At 37.2% G+C, this 22669-nt stretch overlaps 1 protein-coding gene across 1 annotated transcript in view; it reads left to right on the top strand.

Annotated features, from left to right (window-relative positions):
* LOC149943175 (poly [ADP-ribose] polymerase 2-like) overlaps positions 1-21753 on the top strand; it is a 70664-nt gene extending 48911 nt beyond the window's left edge. Inside the window, exon 10 of the mRNA XM_090180172.1 lies at positions 21739-21753. The gene's annotated coding sequence lies outside the window, so the exon portion shown is untranslated. The remainder of the gene's footprint in view (positions 1-21738) is intronic.
* Positions 21754-22669: the final 916 nt, after the last annotated feature.

Raw genomic sequence — 22669 nt, 5'->3', positions numbered from 1 at the left:
TCTTTCCCTTTGATCCTCTCTTTGGATTTTTCCCTTTTGATCCTCTCCTTTCGATCTTCCCCTTTGATCCTCTCCTTTCGGTCTTTCCCTTTGATCCTCTCTTTGGATTTTTCCCTTTTGATCCTCTCCTTTCGATCTTCCCCTTTGATCCTCTCCTTTCGGTCTTTCCCTTTGATCCTCTCTTTGAATTTTTCCCTTTTGATCCTCTCCTTTCGATCTTCCCCTTTGATCCTCTCCTTTCGGTCTTTCCCTTTGATCCTCTCTTTGGATTTTTCCCTTTGATCCTCTCTTTGGATTTTTCCCTTTTGATCCTCTCCTTTCGATCTTCCCCTTTGATCCTCTCCTTTCGGTCTTTCCCTTTGATCCTCTCTTTGGATTTTCCCCTTTTGATCCTCTCCTTTCGATCTTCCCCTTTGATCCTCTCCTTTCGGTCTTTCCCTTTGATCCTCTCTTTGGATTTTCCCCTTTTGATCCTCTCCTTTCGATCTTCCCCTTTGATCCTCTCCTTTCGGTCTTTCCCTTTGATCATCTCTTTGAATTTTTCCCTTTTGATCCTCTCCTTTCGATCTTCCCCTTTGATCCTCTCCTTTCGGTCTTTCCCTTTGATCCTCTCCTTTCGGTCTTTCCCTTTGATCCTCTCGTTGGATTTTTCCCTTTTGATCCTCTCCTTTCGATCTTCCCCTTTGATCCTCTCCTTTCGGTCTTTCTCTTTGATCCTCTCTTTGGATTTTTCCCTTTTGATCCTCTCCTTTTTTTCCCTTTGGATTATCTAATTTCGATCTTTCCTTTTGATCCTCTCCTTTCGATCTTCCCCTTTGATCCTCTCCTTTCGGTCTTTCCCTTTGATCCTCTCCTTTCGGTCTTTCCCTTTGATCCTCTCTTTGGATTTTTCCCTTTTGATCCTCTCCTTTCGATCTTCCCCTTTGATCCTCTCCTTTCGGTCTTTCCCTTTGATCCTCTCTTTGGATTTTTCCCTTTTGATCCTCTCCTTTCGATCTTCCCCTTTGATCCTCTCCTTTCGGTCTTTCCCTTTGATCCTCTCTTTGGATTTTTCCCTTTTGATCCTCTCCTTTCGATCTTCCCCTTTGATCCTCTCCTTTCGGTCTTTCCCTTTGATCCTCTCTTTGGATTTTTCCCTTTTGATCCTCTCCTTTCGATCTTCCCCTTTGATCCTCTCCTTTCGGTCTTTCCCTTTGATCCTCTCTTTGAATTTTTCCCTTTTGATCCTCTCCTTTCGATCTTCCCCTTTGATCCTCTCCTTTCGGTCTTTCCCTTTGATCCTCTCTTTGGATTTTTCCCTTTTGATCCTCTCCTTTCGATCTTCCCCTTTGATCCTCTCCTTTCGGTCTTTCCCTTTGATCCTCTCTTTGGATTTTTCCCTTTTGATCCTCTCCTTTCGATCTTCCCCTTTGATCCTCTCCTTTCGGTCTTTCCCTTTGATCCTCTCTTTGGATTTTTCCCTTTTGATCCTCTCCTTTCGATCTTCCCCTTTGATCCTCTCCTTTCGGTCTTTCCCTTTGATCCTCTCTTTGGATTTTTCCCTTTTGATCCTCTCCTTTCGATCTTCCCCTTTGATCCTCTCCTTTTGGTCTTTCCCTTTGATCCTCTCTTTGGATTTTTCCCTTTAGATCCTCTCCTTTCGATCTTCCCCTTTGATCCTCTCCTTTCGGTCTTTCCCTTTGATCCTCTCTTTGGATTTTCCCCTTTTGATCCTCTCCTTTCGATCTTCCCCTTTGATCCTCTCCTTTCGGTCTTTCCCTTTGATCATCTCTTTGAATTTTTCCCTTTTGATCCTCTCCTTTCGATCTTCCCCTTTGATCCTCTCCTTTCGGTCTTTCCCTTTGATCCTCTCCTTTCGGTCTTTCCCTTTGATCCTCTCGTTGGATTTTTCCCTTTTGATCCTCTCCTTTCGATCTTCCCCTTTGATCCTCTCCTTTCGGTCTTTCTCTTTGATCCTCTCTTTGGATTTTTCCCTTTTGATCCTCTCCTTTCGATCTTCCCCTTTGATCCTCTCCTTTCGATCTTCCCCTTTGAAACTCTCCTTTTGGTCTTTCCCTTTGATCCTCTCTTTGGATTTTTCCCTTTTGATCCTCTCCTTTTTTCCCTTTGGATTATCTAATTTCGATCTTTCCTTTTGATCCTCTCCTTTCGATTTTCCCTTTGATCCTCTCTTTGGATGATTTTTCCCTTTTGATCCTCTCCTTTCGATCTTCCCCTTTGATCCTCTCCTTTCGATCTTCCCCTTTGAAACTCTCCTTTTGGTCTTTCCCTTTGATCCTCTCTTTGGATTTTTCCCTTTTGATCCTCTCCTTTTTTTCCCTTTGGATTATCTAATTTCGATCTTTCCTTTTGATCCTCTCCTTTCGGTCTTTCCCTTTGATCCTCTCTTTGGATGATTTTTCCCTTTTGATCCTCTCCTTTCGATCTTCCCCTTTGATCCTCTCCTTTCGGTCTTTCCCTTTGATCCTCTCTTTGGATTTTTCCCTTTTGATCCTCTCCTTTCGATCTTCCCCTTTGATCCTCTCCTTTCGGTCTTTCCCTTTGATCCTCTCTTTGGATTTTTCCCTTTTGATCCTCTCCTTTTTTTCCCTTTGGATTATCTAATTTCGATCTTTCCTTTTGATCCTCTCCTTTCGGTCTTTCCCTTTGATCCTCTCTTTGGATGATTTTTCCCTTTTGATCCTCTCCTTTCGATCTTCCCCTTTGATCCTCTCCTTTCGGTCTTTCCCTTTGATCCTCTCTTTGGATTTTTCCCTTTTGATCCTCTCCTTTCGATCTTCCCCTTTGATCCTCTCCTTTCGGTCTTTCCCTTTGATCCTCTCTTTGGATTTTTCCCTTTTGATCCTCTCCTTTCGATCTTCCCCTTTGATCCTCTCCTTTCGGTCTTTCCCTTTGATCCTCTCTTTGGATTTTTCCCTTTTGATCCTCTCCTTTCGATCTTCCCCTTTGATCCTCTCCTTTCGGTCTTTCCCTTTGATCCTCTCTTTGGATTTTTCCCTTTTGATCCTCTCCTTTCGATCTTCCCCTTTGATCCTCTCCTTTCGGTCTTTCTCTTTGATCCTCTCTTTGGATTTTTCCCTTTTGATTCTCTCCTTTCGATCTTCCCCTCTGATCCTCTCCTTTCGGTCTTTCCCTTTGATCCTCTCTTTGGATTTTTCCCTTTTGATCATCTCCTTTCGATCTTCCCCTCTGATCCTCTCCTTTCGGTCTTTCCCTTTGATCCTCTCTTTGGATTTTTCCCTTTTGATCCTCTCCTTTCGATCTTCCCCTTTGATCCTCTCCTTTCGGTCTTTCCCTTTGATCCTCTCTTTGGATTTTTCCCTTTTGATCCTCTCCTTTTTTTCCCTTTGGATTATCTAATTTCGATCTTTCCTTTTGATCCTCTCCTTTCGGTCTTTCCCTTTGATCCTCTCTTTGGATGATTTTTCCCTTTTGATCCTCTCCTTTCGATCTTCCCCTTTGATCCTCTCCTTTCGGTCTTTCCCTTTGATCCTCTCTTTGGATTTTTCCCTTTTGATCCTCTCCTTTCGATCTTCCCCTTTGATCCTCTCCTTTCGGTCTTTCCCTTTGATCCTCTCTTTGGATTTTTCCCTTTTGATCCTCTCCTTTCGATCTTCCCCTTTGATCCTCTCCTTTCGGTCTTTCCCTTTGATCCTCTCTTTGGATTTTTCCCTTTTGATCCTCTCCTTTCGATCTTCCCCTTTGATCCTCTCCTTTCGGTCTTTCCCTTTGATCCTCTCTTTGGATTTTTCCCTTTTGATCCTCTCCTTTCGATCTTCCCCTTTGATCCTCTCCTTTCGGTCTTTCTCTTTGATCCTCTCTTTGGATTTTTCCCTTTTGATTCTCTCCTTTCGATCTTCCCCTCTGATCCTCTCCTTTCGGTCTTTCCCTTTGATCCTCTCTTTGGATTTTTCCCTTTTGATCATCTCCTTTCGATCTTCCCCTCTGATCCTCTCCTTTCGGTCTTTCCCTTTGATCCTCTCTTTGGATTTTTCCCTTTTGATCATCTCCTTTCGATCTTCCCCTTTGATCCTCTCCTTTCGATCTTCCCCTTTGATCCTCTCCTTTTTCCCCCTTTGGATTATCTAATTTCGATCCTCCCTTTTGATCCTCCCCTTTCCTCACCTTTCATTTTTTTAAGGCCATCCAGAAAGTTACGGGATGAATGTAGTAATTTAGAAATTCCCCACCGTTGCTATGGCTGAAGCATGGTTAATTTGCTTTCTTAAAATAGAGCATCAAACATGATGAAATTATCATTGCGTAGGACTATAAGGGTATAATATTTTTACATAAGTGTAACACTTCCTATTCTTCACAGGCAAAGGTTTTACTGAGAGTTATTCTCAAGACAGACTGCATTACGGGCTTCGTCGCCGTTTTGCGTCCGCTTGCTAACGCGTCACACGTAGCCGTTGACAGCGCCTCGCTAGGGGGAGATTTTCCTCTTGTGATGACGTCACTTCGGTACTAGCTCTCAGTAAAATATTCCTCAAAGTGACAAAATTATGGAACAATATTATAGACTTATGGTATAACCAGTGGGGGAATGAAAATGAAAGAGCTTACGTTTCCAGAGTCGGGGGGTTCATGATTAACGCTAAAAATCGTCCCTCCCAAGTAGAAATAAATTAGATCACAAACAGATCTACAAACAGAACAAGATGTCACGGACATTTAAGTACCCACAATCCCCCCGATGTATTAACTATATTTTATATGTTAAATTTAAATTTGAACAAATTTCCAATCACCTTGTACGTTCACTTACCTGGTTTTGGAAATGAAGTGGGGAAACGCGAACACTTTAATTTAAATTAATTAGTCGGTACGAAAATTAATTTGGATAAGTAGCACTTTTTGGGTCAAATTGTGGAGACAGACTTGTGGGGAGGGGTTCAATTTGGCAGGCTAATTGGTGTTTCCATGGATTGATGACAGAAATATATTTAAATGGCATAGGCAGTAAGTGGACGTATAAAACATTGTTAAAATGATATTTGTACCTTTAAGGCTTTAGCTGTAGGGAGCCCTAATTGGTTTTACCTTGGACGAATAATTACTGGACCCGAAACCAAATGGCGAGCATGGTGCTTTTATTGCAGCGCCGCTTGTAACGCCGTAGTGTCCAGTATTGGAAATATTTCTATACAAATACTAAACGGACTACATTAGGCCTAGCGTTCTAAGCTCGTCACTGTCGTCAAAGCTTACACCTTTATTTTCATTTTTACTAAGCATTTTTAAATTTGTAATCTATTTAAACTTTCACACAAACTATATATGTAAAAACATTAAAGCGAACTTCCTATTTAAATTAATTTTTCGTCCAATACAATTACTACTGAATAATCTAAAGCCTATTAAAATTCCAAAAGCCTCACTTCTATTAAAAACTAGCCGAGAAGCCCACCCTACGGGCGGGCCCTCCGCTAGTTGTGTGTTTCGAGGCACTCCACCCCAGTAAGGCCCCCCTGCCCCTATTCCCCATGCCAGAATTACCGGGTACCCTTTTCCCCCCGAAAATATAACAAAAAAACTCGCTTTTCTCTCTCGTCCCAAACCCCCCCAGTGAGGCACCCCCTCCCTCCTTTTTCCCATGCGAGAATTTCCGTGGTACCCTTTTCCCCATAGTCGAACCACCCCTGTTAGACACTCCTCCCCCTTTTCCCCATGTTAGAATTTCCGTGGTACCCTTTTCCCCATAGTCGAACCACCCCAGTTAGACACTCCTCCCCCTTTTCCCCATGTTAGAATTACCGGGGTACCCTTTTTCCCTCGCCAAAATATCACACTTATCGGAGGCCGTTCTAATATTAGCAAAAGTAACAAAAAAAATCGCTGACCGTTGAGCTCAGCGCTGAGCTTTTTTAGAGTTGTTGAACGCAGCCAAGGGACTTTCAAATCGGAACGACCCCAAAACCCCCCGCCCCCGCCCCCGCCCCCGCCTCCCACCTCCCCGTTTCCGAAACTACCGCATAAGCCCCCCCCCCTCCGAAATTCGCGGCGGAAACAGAGAGAAAATTTCGGGTGTATTGCGTGTTGGGACAAACACGGCCCAGCTCTCAGGGGTGACAGATTTTGACAAAATAGATAGTCGAACCACCTCAGTAACGAAGCCAAAGGCAGTCTCGGTTACCCTCTGTGCCGCGGGTCGCTTTTTCCTCGCCGCCCCGCCTTTGGCTTCGTGACAGACTAAGCACACATTCCTGAAAGCTGGGACGTACGACCAACGTACCAAGCGCTCCTTATAATATAGATACTCGAATTTATCTCTGGCATTTTCCAAGGCCGTTCTAATATGACCGAAAGTAACAAATAAGTGTGACACTTCTCGGAGTAATACGCGATGCTTACAACGTATGACCAAGAATAAAAAATAAGTGTGACACTTATCGGAGCAGTACGCGATGCTTGCAACGTATGACCAGAAGTAACAAATAAGTTTGACACTTATCGGAGCAGTACGCGATGCTTGCAACGTATGACCAGAAGTAACAAATAAGTGAGACACTTATCGGAGGTCGTTCTAATATGAGCAAAAGTAACAAATAAGTGTGACACTTATATTTCCGCCTGAAAGTCGACATAACGTTCCTTAATTTAAGTCCGATTTTCATGAAAGTTATATTCTTTAATAGCTGTGGTTTACATATAACCTAGAATTGCAATTACGTTGCTTAATTTTAATTCTAAGGAAGGTTTTTTGGGCAGCGTATACGTACCCCCCTCAACTTCCAACATTGGCAAACCCGCGTGGTTATAGAGATTACTAGCCGAGAAGCCCGCCTTACAGGCGGGCCCTCTGCTAGTTGTGTGTTTCGAGGCACTCCACCCCAGTACGCCCCCCAACCCCTTTTTCCCATAGGATAATTTCCGTGCCACCCTTGTCCCTATAGTCGAACCACCGCAGTAAGGCCCCCTCCCTTTTTTCCATGCGATAATTTCCATGGTACCGTTAACCCCACAGTTGACCTCCCCCGTAAGGCCCCCTCCCCCTTTTCCCATGCGATAATTTCCGTGGCACCCTTTTCCCCATAGTCGAACCACCCCAGTAGGGCCCTTCCTCCCCTTTTTCCCCAGGTGATAATTACCGGGGTACCCACCTCCCCCTTTTTCCCATGTGATAATTACCGTGGTACCAACCTCCCCCTTTTCCCCATGTGATAATTACCGTGGTACCCACCTTCCCCTTTTTCCCATGTGATAATTACCGTGGTAACCACCTCCCCCTTTTCCCCATGTGATAATTACCGTGGTACCCACCTTCCCCTTTTTCCCATGTGATAATTACCGTGGTACCCTCACCTGTACCCCTTTAAACCCCCGGTATCCAATGGCTGATGCATAAAGGCCACGGGACTAACGTACGCCGAGAGAGCCACGGGCTGCGTTCAACAACAATCAACGGAGAAAAACTAAAAGTTGTTGTAACGAACAAAATATCGTCTGCTACCCCTCCTTTAACTTTGTCGAAAGACGTCACGACACCGATAAGCAACGGAAAAACCATCTCGCTCAGCCGATGTTTCCGCTGAGTCTCCGAGGATCAACGTGACGTCAAAACCGGAAGTCAAAAAACCCGTTCAGCAAAAAATCGCTGACCGTTGAGCTCAGCGCTGAGCTTTTTTAGAGTTGTTGAACGCAGCCAAGGGACTTTCAAATCGGAACGACCCCAAAACCCCCCGCCCCCGCCCCCGCCCCCGCCTCCCACCTCCCCGTTTCCGAAACTACCCCATAAGCCCCCCCCCCCTCCGAAATTCGCGGCGGAAACAGAGAGAAAATTTCGGGTGTATTGCGTGTTGGGACAAACACGGCCCAGCTCTCAGGGGTGACAGATTTTGACAAAATAGATAGTCGAACCACCTCAGTAACGAAGCCAAAGGCAGTCTCGGTTTCCCTCTGTGCCGCGGGTCGCTTTTTCCTCGCCGCCCCGCCTTTGGCTTCGTGACAGACTAAGCACACATTCCTGAAAGCTGGGACGTACGACCAACGTACCAAGCGCTCCTTATAATATAGATACTCGAATTTATCTCTGGCATTTTCCAAGGCCGTTCTAATATGACCGAAAGTAACAAATAAGTGTGACACTTCTCGGAGTAATACGCGATGCTTACAACGTATGACCAAGAGTAAAAAATAAGTGTGACACTTATCGGTGCAGTACGCGATGCTTGCAACGTATGACCAGAAGTAACAAATAAGTTTGACACTTATCGGAGCAGTACGCGATGCTTGCAACGTATGACCAGAAGTAACAAATAAGTGAGACACTTATCGGAGGTCGTTCTAATATGAGCAAAAGTAACAAATAAGTGTGACACTTATATTTCCGCCTGAAAGTCGGCATAACGTTCCTTAATTTAAGTCCGATTTTCATGAAAGTTCTATTCTTGAATAGCTGTGGTTTCCATATAACCTAGATTTGCAATTACGTTGCTTAATTTTAATTCTAAGTAAGGTCATACGTATGGACGTGGATATATATATTGGTTGCGTCACCGGCGTTGTAGGTTGCTCTGTATATCACCAACAAACTTAACACATCAGGAGGATTGTGTGTATTCAGACCGTAGTACGTCCTGTTATAATAAAGATAGCAGAGCAGACGACGGAATGCAGGTCATCTGACATTTTTACGCAGCTGTTTTGTATTTGGTTAGAAACAGTAGGTATACACTTGGAATGTCTAAGGAAGATTTTTACGGCCGTGATGAAGCTCGTAGAAACGGGCGTGTCTTAAAGCGGGAAATCTCACGAGAAAAACTCGCGCGCCTCGCTACCCTCATTCGACGAAAACTCGTCATTAAGCCTAGTCATGGTTATTATATTATTAGCGTACCTGATTATCTCTTTTATAACCATACAAATACCTGAAGTTAGGTATCACTACACTTCTTTCGCGAAGAATATTATAATTATTTCAAAATATTAAGGACGATAACAAATTGAGGTTTTTAAATCCATTGTTTTGTAAGCCTTTTTTGCTTGGGAAGATCGCCTATTTGTTACCATGACGACGCATTCTTTTCGCGTCAAACCTCCAGCCAATGAATTTGAAATGTCGTGTTACGTCTTACACTTGACGTAGTTAAGCCCCGCCTTTTTCTCGACGCGCTTTCGTATCACCGTCCCAATGAAACCTTAGACATTCCAAGTGTATACCTCTATAGTTTCTTGATATAAATATTTTGTGATTCTGGCTGCGTTCAGTAACTCTCAACGAAGTATCTGAAAAATGATTTTCGTTGAGACCGTTGCTAGCGTGACGTAGGATCTTGTTGAACGCTTTTTACACTTGTTGTAATTTTTGTAAAATATTGTCTGTTGCGGCGTCTGCAGCTAGCCTTACTCCGTGACCGTTCAACAACGGAAAAACCTGCTCAACGGACAGGCAACGTGACGTCAAATCCGGAAGCCAAAAAAACCCGTTCAGCGCTGAGCTTTTTTAGAGTTACTGAACGCAGCCAATCTCGGTAGGAACGTTGACGGGCGATGCAATTTGTGGAACCGGGGATTTTGCTTTGGTTTCCAGTCCAGTAATTATTCGTCCAAGGTGTCACGATGCCGCCGTGTCGTACATAACTCCTTACCAGTAACCAGTTAGGGTTATAAATTTCAATGATATCTAGTTCGACGCTACATTTACCTCTTTTCGCTTTGTGCATTATGGAGTTTTTCTTTGGGTTGCTCCGAAACCGCTCTCCACTCCCTTTCGGATCAAAAAAATTGACGTGTGACGTCATCGATCCTTGAGAGAGCGGACGAGAGTACTTTTCCAATGATAAACGTAACTTTTTTCGAATCAGTAATTTTGGCGCGCTTTTCCCAATGAGAAACAATTGACGGATTTTGAAATAACGTTTTAGCGCGTGACACTACAGGTACATGTCTTGGGCACACAGCCTTCTTTGCGTGCTTTTTTGACCATAACATGTAGAGGTATTTATTGGGCCTAGAAAGATGTAAAAATGAGTCAAAAGGTGATTTTCGGCAGAAATAGCACTACGGCCACCATGTCCTTTATTGTTTGGAAAGAACTCTGAAGCTTCAAATTCCGCGACGAGGGAATAACACATTTCACGGGGTAATCGAAAATTATCCCTAAACTATAATTTTTTCTTATTAGTCTAGTCTACATTTACATTACAATATAGTAGAGGTAGTAATAAATTTATGTACTTCTTTATTTGAAAATCTATGCACTACATTTTTCATAAATCACTCAATTTTCGGATGTTCTGCTTTATCCTTAAAAATATGTTCCAAAAAATCTTCCTCCTCTGAACTTGATGATGAAGATTTTAATAATAAAAAAATAATTCGTAACTCTTCTTCCCTGACCGCCACCATTTTCCACAAAACTTGCTCCGAATCCGTTGATCCGTCACTTATCTCGGATCAACAGAGAGCAAGAAATCAACCACTCTCTCGCGGAGCAACGTCCCAATGGGACACGCGAATCTCTGCGGGATCTGCTCTCGAAAGCCCAATGGGACACGCAAGGACTCTCGGAGCACTACGGGAGCAGAGAGAGCAGCCCAAAGAAAAACGCCATTAGATATTTAGGGCAGGACCATAAATATTATTTTTAAGTATGGTTTTGGGGGTATCTTACGCGACCCTCATTTTCGTGATTTTCCATTTTCGTGTAAGACTCTACATAACGTTCCTTAAATTAAGTCCAATTATCATGAAAGTTATATTTTTGAATAGCTGGGTCTAATTTTAACCTAGATTTCGAACTTAATTTTATTAGAAAGTTTTTTTGGACAGCGTATACGAACCTCCGCATATAAATTGAGTGTTAGTATAAGTAGCGTTATGTAATCAGTATGATCATTGGCGAAATAGTCCTCTGCCGCAATCCACCCAAGCTGTCAAAAGCCGAAAACCCGGCAACCTGAATTCATGGCTTTAAAAGTCGCATGATGACTTAGGCCTAAGGTGGTGCCTTGGGTATTAGCCTAGTTGATTATTGAATATTGCTTGATTATTACTTTGCTTCGCGTGTCCTTATCACAAGTAACATAACAGGGTATCGTTTATAATGTCAAATTGAGTGTCACCGTAAGTAACGTATTGTATTAAGTATGATCATTGGCGAAATAGGCGAGGTGTCGCTGTGAATTTTAAAGGGAATAGAACCTCCAACGCGTTCTTTATGGAAGACCCCATCAATTTCCTTTATTCCCTTCACAATCAACGATTATCAGCGCCGCAGGTGTGGAAAGCCATGGGAGGCAGCGGACAATATTGGAACCCTCGGAGGGCGACAGAAATACCAGAGGTTATATTCCCTTTAACGGAGATCGTTGGCTTCGCAATAATTTTCACCGACATATTTAAAAACACGCCAAGCGTTCTCTTAGTGTTTCGAAAAGATACATCAAAAGATTGGTTTGTGGGATGTGCTTTAGACTTTAGGTATCTTAGTGGTGGAAAGGCCAAAGAACAAATATACTTTAAAGACTCTGTACCAATACATTTGCCATCAAGTGCTTCTAAATTTCAAGACTTAGGGGTGTTATATAATGTGGTATGAACTAAAACCAAACCATATTTTAGTTGAAGTTCCTATAACGATTCATAGCTTTTATGGCATTGAAAATTACGTTTGTCATATTGCTGGTCCTATAAGGCTATATTTGACCAAAAAATCCATTTAAATTAACTCGTTCGCGCTACCATATTTCCAAAACTAGGTAACTTCAAAAAATTGGTTTGTTTGGAAATCAATTTAATTTAACGTGTTCGCGTTTCGCTACCTTATTTCCCAAATCCGGTAACTCTAAATTTAAATTTGTCTAAAAATTAATTTAAATTAAAGTGTTCGCGTTTCGCCACTTTATTTCCAAAACCAGGTAACTCGGAAAATTCTTCTTTCGGTCAGGTTTGGGCAGTAACTGGGCTTCGGCTCAGGCTAACGGAGAGGGTGCAGGCAAACTGGCCACCTCGGAGGATTGGGTAGCCTGCTGGGGGGGGGGTCTCCGTATGAGGCGCAGTGGTCCTGTTTCCCGGCCTTTTGGGGCACACCGGAATCTCCGGTGCCAGCTGTGCCGGGTTATGTGGACCGCTGTGTGCCCGTCGTTCCCCTTTAGGAGCTCTTTCTGAAGGGTATGTCGGCTGGATTTGCTACAGCATCCGCTCTTGTTCCCACTACTGTGTGCGAAGTGGGGGATGTTCATCCCATTGTTGTACCTTCTGCTGGGTTGAGTGACTTGCGTCAAAGGTGCGACCATCAGTAGTAGGGTACTATTACCTACGCTGGATTTGTCACCTGTCCGGGCTGTGGACGCTGGCGTATTGCACTATGATGATAGACCTCTGGTGGTGTGGTTTTAATTTTACCAGGTACACCGGGCTCTAAATTCTGACACACTGTTGGTACTTAAATGTCCGTGAGAGCTTGTAACAGAGTGACGTCACCACAATAAGAAAATCTCCCCTAGCGACGAAACCGTTAATGCAGTCTGTCTTGCGAATAGCTCTCAGTAAAACTTTTGCGTGTGAAGAATAGGAAATGTCACAATTATGTAACAATATTATACCCTTATGGTTATACTAAATCATGACGCCCCCAGGGCCCAGATAGTCTCAACAAAGTCATCCTCCCAAAGTATAAGTAAATACACTCGTGGTAACGTATTTCAAAGAATTTATTCCAATGACTGCTGGAATCCTATATACTCCCCGAAATGTTTTCAATTCTATTGTTACCTTTATTTCAGTTCTTTCTGACCATTTTTCGATATTTTTGCCTTAGCTATTCGGTTGCCCAGACATACGCTCCAGTGTCGTTCCTCATGGTTGCTAGAGTGCTTAACAGGTCCGTACAAGGTCTCATCGATGTTTTGGGTAAATCTTATAACTTCGACTCTTCAAACACCACGAAGTCCTTAAACATTGGAACCAGAGATATGAAAAGCAGTATAATTGACGCGACGCACAGTCTCATTCAAAAAGGAATCATCACGAAAACGAAGGCCTATAAAAAACCAGAATTGCCGGAAGAAACTAATACGGCCATTCTTTTTTAGATGATCTGAGAAAGGTCTACTCCAATAACACCATGTATCAGTAAACCGAGGTCGCCTCTTTAAGAGCGATAGGTGGAGCTTGTTTTAGCGCGTGTTTCTAAGGCTAATAAGAACCAATTGACTAGCATCTCTCACCTAGCTACGCTGTATAGTGGAGACACTGACTGGGGAAGCAGAGAAAGATAGTTTTACGCTTTGTCGCGAGTGAAGATATGATATACCGTGCACTAGCTCTTATTTATCAGATTTAAATACGCAAATTAATGATAATCTAGGCAAAATTTGTGTACATAATTTTAATTTATCCAAGAGAAAACGTATCAAAGTTTCTGAAATTCATTTTCTAAGTACTTTTTGCGGAGTTATCAGCGGCCATTTTCTCCGGCAGCAATTTGTAAGAAGCACGTATTCTTTTAAAGGGCCAGATAATCGTTACAATATCGTTAGTTTATCGCAAAAGACTCCAGAAACACGGCAGGAAAAATGTCAAATCATGGGCCAAATAATGATAAATCCAGGACATGACTATGCGAAAAACCCGTCCAACAGCGATAACACCCGACCACTATTGCCCCCTATTGGGAAAAACGCGCGATCGCGGACCTACGTCATTTTGGGGGCAAATTTTTTAGGGACAGTTTTCAAAAATAATACACGTGGTCGTCGTAGTAAATATCCTGGAATATTTATTCACAATAATCATATATAAGTGGTTATTAATGTAAGTACTTATTTTTATACGTACTAAGTTCATAATTATTATAATATATATAATTATATAATATTAAACATATACTTTCCTAGAATCGTTAACATTAATCTCAAAATGAGGGGCCAATATGGCAGGATTTTTGGATAACAACCGCCACTTATTTCCGAATTCGGACTTAGTCAACACAAGATGGCGTTCGGGAAACCGGAAATTTCCGCTTGATTTTGCTCCCAATTTTTTTTATTTGCTCCTTTTTCCCCCCTACTAAAATGGCCACCTGTTACTTTTAGTGGACGACCGATTTAGTACGTGTGAACGTACCAGAGTCATGTCCTGGATTTATCATTATTTGGCCCATGGTCAAATTATGATTAGTCAAATCTGCTACCACATGTTACGGAATGGGAGAAGCTACCCAAACCTCGGGTGGAATTTTTATAATGATTCTGTAACCCTTTACTAGCCAATCCCAGATTTTTAGCTAATTAATAACGCCTCCTATCGCCGAGAGGCGACCTGTCAAAAAGAGAGATACGAATAGAAATCTAATCTCTGGGTGCAATAACGTTCAAACGTTGATCGTTTTAACGCCTCCTTAAAGTTAGTCTCTATTCCTCATGCATATTTTCTTTGGCTAACCTTTTGTATATTCATCAGGTTAAATAAAATCATTATTTCTTTATTCTATTTTCCTTAAAATTGACGTTTCAAGAAAAATAAATTAAGAACCTGAAACCAATTCGGAAGGAAATGATATTTCTCAACGTTTATCGTATCGGTTGGTATAACGAGTACGGTCTAGAAAATATTCCTACCCTTGCTCAAAGATATTAATTCACCAAGGCGGGGAATATTTCGACACAGTGCGAGTCGTGGCCTTTTCGTGGGGCGAATTAAATCGGAGGGGGTTACATAGAAGGGAAAGGGGGAGATTCGAATTCAGAATGGAAACCCTTTGTTTTTTAATCAATCACAAAATCTTTATTTAACACTTATTTATAAAACACTAGATACAAAATGGGGGAAATGATTACTATCCTTTTGATAGCAAGGGGAATAAATCTATTTGAATCTCTTGATGGTTAGGCCACCACGACTATATTGTTAATTTCTCTATTTGAAATAAACGGGGGGGGGGGGTCAAACATAATACAATAATACATTACTTGACCATATATCCATTAAAGTTTTATCTCATTCGGTTTTCTATTCGTAGCTGGCTCGTGGGTGTGGCTTGTGTTCGTTGCCATGGTTACGCGTATAGGTCGGCCATGACAATAAGACGCCCATGGCGGTCACGTGATTATTTCGCAGGATCGTGTGGCGTTTTGCCTCGTAATCTGTGACGGTAAATTAATGTCATGGCGGTCGTTGCAAGGTGGGCTTAGCTATGACGTATGTCTACGACGCTACGAGCAAGTACCCAATGGGATCAGTTCCTGAGTCTGTCAATTCGGGCATCGTAGCTCGAAATATAATACACTAAACACAAAAAAAATAAATACTACAACTAAAAAATACTAAAATTACTTTGGTGACAATTAACTCTTAAACAAAACAAATAACTACAAATGATATCAGCGAGGGCAAAAGCACGAACGAAAACGGTAATCCTAGCGGTATGAACATATAAAAACGGAATGAGCTCCCAACCTCGAGGGGTCTTTAACCTTTTCTCGAACAATAGCGAGGGCTTAAATTTTCTTTCTAAGAATTCTGCTCTACGTTTCACTGGCTATTTCAAATTTTGACCCTGAGCAAAGAATTTCTTTGCCCTGAGTACTCTACAAGGGGGGGGGGGGGGATTTATGATAAATTTCAACTCATCACTGGATTCTCTTCGTGGCTGCTCTTCGATTTGCGGAATTCCGGTTTAACGGGTTCCGAATTACGCAAGACACACTGGCCAGATCTGAATTCTGACCTTTTGGGACTCCGTCTCCTGGTTTTGTTCTGGGGGTTATCAATTATTAAAATTATTAAAACAAAAACTTTGACAAAATATTTTCATAATCCGACAGAAAAATTTAATAGATAATATCAAAAATGACTACAACTCTAGTTGATCATGATTAGCTCGAGCCTTTGTACTTTAGAGTTATAGGGAAACCCAAAGGAAAGTAAACTATTAACTTGGTTTCAAATTATTAAGCACACGATGAACAAGGGTTGTATTTAATATAGGATTTTGCGTGGGATGCTACTTATACAAAAGAGTATATAAAAATATTTTTATCGGATATTATTATATTTCTCTCAAAGTTATAACGTTAGGTACTATAATTTATTCCACATCATTTTAAATATTTATAAATTATATTATTCTTATATTTAATGAAATATTTATAAATTATTTCAATCTTATATTTAATTAAATATTTATCAATTATATTATTCTTATATTTAATTAAATATTTATAAATTATTTTAATCTTATATTGAATTAAATATTTATAAATTATTTCAATCTTATATTTAATGAAATATTTTTAAATTATATTAATCGTATATTTAATTAAATATTTATAAATTATATTAATCGTATATTTAATTAAATATTTATAAATTATATTAATCTTATATTTAATTAAATATTTATAAATTATATAAATCTTATATTTAATTAAATATTTATAAATTATATTAATCTTATATTTAATTAAATATTTATAAATTATTTCAATCTTATATTTAATTAAATATTTATAAATTATATTATTCTTATATTTAATTAAATATTTATAAATTATTTTAATCTTATATTGAATTAAATATTTATAAATTATTTCAATCTTATATTTAATGAAATATTTTTAAATTATATTAATCGTATATTTAATTAAATATTTATAAATTATATTAATCGTATATTTAATTAAATATTTATAAATTATATTAATCTTATATTTAATTAAATATTTATAAATTATATAAATCTTATATTTAATTAAATATTTATAAATTATATTAATCTTATATTTAATTAAATATTTATAAATTATATTATTCTTATATTTAATTAAATATTTATAAATTATTTTAATCTTATATTGAATTAAATATTTATAAATTATTTCAATCTTATATTTAATGAAATATTTTTAAATTATATTAATCGTATATTTAATTAAATATTTATAAATTATATTAATCGTATATTTAATTAAATATTTATAAATTATATTAATCTTATATTTAATTAAATATTTATAAATTATATAAATCTTATATTTAATTAAATATTTATAAATTATATAAATCTTATATTTAATTAAATATTTATAAATTATATTAATCTTATATTTAATTAAATATTTATAAATTATATTAATCTTATATTTAATTAAATATTTATAAATTATATTAATAAAATATTTATAAATTATAATAATTAAATACTTATAAATTATATTAATTAAATATTTATAAATTATATTAATTAACTATTTATAAATTATATTAATTAAATACTTATAAATTATATTAATTAAATATTTATAAATTATATTAATTAACTATTTATAAATTATATTAATTAAATACTTATAAATTATATTAATTAAATATTTATAAATTATATTAATCTTATATTTAATTAAATATTTATAAATTATATTAATTTTATATTTAATTAAATATTTATAAATTATATTAATTAACCATTTATAAATTATATTAATTAACTATTTATAAATTATATTAATCTTATGTTTAATTAAATATTTATAAATTATATTAATTAACTATTTATAAATTATATTAATTAACTATTTATAAATTATATTAATTAACTATTTATAAATTATATTAATTAACTATTTATAAATTATATTAATTAACTATTTATAAATTATATTAATTAACTATTTATAAATTATATTAATTAACTATTTATAAATTATATTAATTAACTATTTATAAATTATATTAATCTTATATTTAATTTATAAATTATATTAATCTTATATTTAATTTATAAATTATATTAATCTTATATTTAATTTATAAATTATATTAATCTTATATTTAATTTAATATTTATAAATTATATTAATTAACTATTTATAAATTATATTAATTAACTATTTATAAATTATATTAATTAACTATTTATAAATTATATTAATTAACTATTTATAAATTATATTAATTAACTATTTATAAATTATATTAATTAACTATTTATAAATTATATTAATTAACTATTTATAAATTATATTAATTAACTATTTATAAATTATATTAATTAACTATTTATAAATTATATTAATTAACTATTTATAAATTATATTAATTAACTATTTATAAATTATATTAATTAACTATTTATAAATTATATTAATTAACTATTTATAAATTATATTAATTAACTATTTATAAATTATATTAATTAACTATTTATAAATTATATTAATTAACTATTTATAAATTATATTAATTAACTATTTATAAATTATATTAATTAACTATTTATAAATTATATTAATTAACTATTTATAAATTATATTAATTAACTATTTATAAATTATATTAATTAACTATTTATAAATTATATTAATTAACTATTTATAAATTATATTAATTAACTATTTATAAATTATATTAATTAACTATTTATAAATTATATTAATTAACTATTTATAAATTATATTAATTAACTATTTATAAATTATATTAATCTTATATTTAATTAAATATAAGTATTTTAATGTAAAATTTAATCGTGATCAGGAATTGAACACGGGTCGCATTGTTACCATGCCGATAGTTCACCGCCGAGCCATTGACTTCCTTAGGGAAAATATTAAAGTGAAGGAACCATTATGATAAGACGGGTTTTGAATGCAATATCTGTGGATGTTTTTTATTGAACTTTGTTTTTTTAATTTTTGTGAACTTGTTTTTATTTCGTCGGGAATTGAACCGGGAGCGCGGTTTTAGGACTTTGATTCGTTGCCGCTGTGTTATTGATTCCTTTTACGTTGTGTTATAAATCTGTAATATGTTATTCAATGACGTTGTTAAACTCTTTAATTGTCAGTAGGTTTAGTTTTTTCAGATACTCTTTTTTATACAACCAGCCGTGTCCGTCTGTGGGTGTGTTTTAGCAGTTTAAAGGTTGGAAAAACCACCGTGTGACGGTAAGCGTTAACGGATAAATTTGCGATTGCCTTGAGTTTTTTTTTCGTTAACGCCCACCGTCGCTACGTTTGTTACTGGTGCGTATTCTTCAACTCTGTCTTATTGACTTTTGGGACGGACCGAGTGCTGAGTGTTTCCAATGGCAGTGTTTCCACCAATTGTCTACGATATTCGTCTTAGTATCAATTTGCGATCGCATCGGGCGGGATTTGAACCCGAGACCTCCTGCTTGACAGGCGGACGTTCTACCACAGAACCACCGACACTTGCTATGCTTCATTGAAAATTAGACCTTCAGCTTTATCGGAAGCGTATTTAATTGAAATAGAATTGAAATTGAAATTATTGCATCCCCAGGTTTCGAACCCAGGCCATTCGGCTTGGCAGTCGAGCGCTCTACCACAGAACCACCGATAGCTGCTTAGCTTCACTTAAAATAAGACACTCATCGTAAGTATAATAGGTAATAAAGTCTTGAATTTTTTTATGAAGGCCTAATCTGACTTTTGTTGGGTATTTTTTTTAATGAATGGAGATAAAGATTTTTTCTGTTGTCTATTTTTTCTGTAATTTTTAAGAGTATTTACTTCTTCCGCGAAATGGTTAATTTTTGGAGGAATCTTTTTGCCATTTATTTTTGGTCTATTAATTTTTTGAGAATACGTTTTTCGGAATTAGATAATTTTTGATGGAACTTTTAAAGTGTATACGTTGTGTCCTTAAGCTTTGCCGGTTTGATTATAACTAGGTTGAAACTACATCATTTATTAAAGGTTTTTCTTATTCTAATCGACTTAAAATTTGTGACACTGATAATGCGGTGGCGTTGGTTTGGCGTTTAGTATTTAAAATTCAGTTAAGTGCTTTGTTAAAGGTAAGATGTGTTTGGTTTTTTGCTATTAAATGTTTTATTGGTGTTGGTGTTTGGATTGATTCTCTGAAGCCAGATCGATTGGGTTATTATAATATATTTTTCTATTCGATATTCTGGCTCTGAAGCCTGATCGATTGGGTTATTATTATATATTTTTCTATTCGTTATTCTGGCTCTGAAGCCTGATCGAAGATATTTTTGTAAGCGAAGGAAAATAAAAAATGAAATTGATTGCAATAATTGTGTAATTTCTAAGTCAAAGAAAATCAAGTGTCGTTAACTTCAATCTACCTTGTGGGCACTTGGTTTATTATTGAACATCATATGTTTTTGCCTCTCGGAGGTACTTTGTACCCTAGTAGAGGTTTCACAATCACTGTGCGTGCGTGCGCGCGTGCGTGCGTGCGCGCGTGCGTGCGTGCGCGCGTGCGTGCGTGCGCGCGTGCGTGCGTGCGCGCGTGCGTGCGTGCGCGGGTGCGTGCGTGCGCGCGTGCGTGCGTGCGCGGGTGCGTGCGTGCGCGGGTGCGTGCGTGCGCGGGTGCGTGCGTGCGCGCGTGCGTGCGTGCGTGCGTGCGTGTAGGGCTCCCACCAGGTCCCTAAAATACCTAAAAGCCCCTACTTTTTTTCGAAGTCCCTAAACCACCCTAAAATCGGAATTTGGTCCCTAAATCCCCCTATATCTAGTAAATTTGCTGAAAAGTACCATCGGCTTATAATATTGAACCATAATGGTATCGATTCACGTTTATAGCTATAATTTACTAAATTAGGTGTCGCCACAAGCTTCGCTAAATTGAAATATTTGGTAAAATTCATAATGAGCCTCCCTGTCGTAAAGTTGAACTATATCTGAGTATATCATTTTGAGTAAATAAATATTCACTGTATAAATTAACTAACTAATCTAACCTAACTAAAAAACCTATTGAAAAACTCATCTAACCTAACCCTAACACTAAAGCTAGCCGTGCACGTGGCCCCTACGATTCATAAGTAATTACCCTGCAAAGCCTAAATTACACGTCATTCCTCTCGACAGGGGCATGCGCGAGACCGTTAAAACAAGTTGTCCCAAGGTATGAAAATCTTTCTAGAATGACCTATTAAAACTAAGTAAGTTTTAGAAATATCCTATTTTAAAAGTAATTTTTGTAAAAATTTAAGTTAAAATAATTTCAATTTTTTTTATTAAAATGGTCCCTATTTGGTTCCTACTTTTCCAAATTTTGTTCGTATTTCACCCTATTTCTGACGTGAGAAATCCCCTATTTCCCTAATTTGTTTTCAGATTTTGGTGGGAGCCCTGTCTTTGGTTTTTTGAGATTATTTTGTTTCCACGAAAACGTCCAGTTTTGGAGGAGACTTAATAGTGTGTATGTCGTGTTGTTTAGCTTATCCGGTTTCATGATAATAACGTCGAAAATTCCTGTTTGTTAATGGTAAGGTGTCGCACTAACTATTCCGTCTACGGTCATTTATTGATATACGAGCTGTGGTTTAGTCAAGTGGCTTTCTGTGCTTTGTGAGGGTAAGTTTTTCGCTTCTTGTTAATACATTTTTTATTGGTGTGGATATTTGGACATCTACGATTCCTAATGCAGTCATTGATTTCCTGGGTGTGCGAGTCATTATATGATATTGGAAATTGGATGGTATTAGTCTTTTTCATGCGGTATGTGTCACAACGTCAACAGGAAGTCCACGACCTTCTTCATCAAGGGCGAGTGTTGAAATAAAATGATCGTTAAAGATGCGGCAAGTATTTCGTAAGCGAGAAAAATACAAATACCCTCTGTAAATATTTCTTTCATTAAAATTTGTTTCGTATTATTTACTGATAAACTTGTTCTGTAAATAGGGTTAAATTCAATTTTTTTTAGTATCAATTAAATATAGATAGACAGTGTAGCTTCTGTAAGTGGCAATAGAGATTTCTGATGTCAGAGATAAGGGTAGCGACATACCGATAGGATTATACCGATGGGATTATACCGACGGGACTTTACACCGCTACCTTCCCACCCTTCCCCAAATTTATACCGATGATTTTTGTGTGGATGACATTTTTCCTGCCTTTTTTTTACCTACTTACTCTCCACAATGCCCCTCTAACACTTTTTTCGGTTTAGAGTAGGGTGTGTCAATCATCGCGGCGGGATACTTTTGAAAATAAAGAGAAGATGAATCCACGGTGTAAGGAAGGGTTAAGCTTCGCCGTTAAATTAGCCATATCTATCAATAAAATCTAAGATTATTTATCAAATGTAAGGAAGGGTTAAGCTTCGTCTTTTATCCACCGTTAAATTAGCCATATCTACCAATAAAATCTAAGATTATTTATCAAATATAAGGAAGGGTTAAGCTTCGTCTTTTATCCACCGTTAAATTAGCCATATCTATCAAATTTTGTTTAAATCATTCAAATTAATAGTATGATATTAAAGAACCGTTTAATATCAATCCAAATATTTATTTCGTTTTAACAATACAGGCTCGAGTACTTTTCCTACATTATAAACAGTATGATAGTAAAGAGACGGTAAATAAAGTAAAATTATATTTATTGAAATAAGTGTTCTTTCAAATACGTCGAATTAGCGTTTACAAGAGCAAAAACATTAAAAACTTGGAATTTCGAATCTATATTTCTTTCGTTTAACATAGTTTTAAAATCTTCAATGATTCGGAACGCCGTGACGTAGTTGGTGACGTAAGCGGTGATTTCGTCAAATCTCTGGTGTTCCTCGACGAGAAAGAAACGTCCTGCGTGTCCAGAATCACCAAACAAAATATCATAAACATTTCGATAAGAAATTAAAATGGATTCCGCCATCGTATGGAATATAACGGTGCTTTCGGTCAATAATTCTAGATGGTTGTTGATATAGTACATAAGGCGGG

This window comes from Leiobunum rupestre, chromosome 6 (genome assembly GCF_980474605.1).
Source record: "Leiobunum rupestre chromosome 6, qqLeiRupe1.1.hap1, whole genome shotgun sequence".
NCBI classification, from domain to species: Eukaryota; Metazoa; Arthropoda; class Arachnida; order Opiliones; family Sclerosomatidae; genus Leiobunum; species Leiobunum rupestre.
This window is presented reverse-complemented; position numbering and strand designations above follow the sequence as displayed.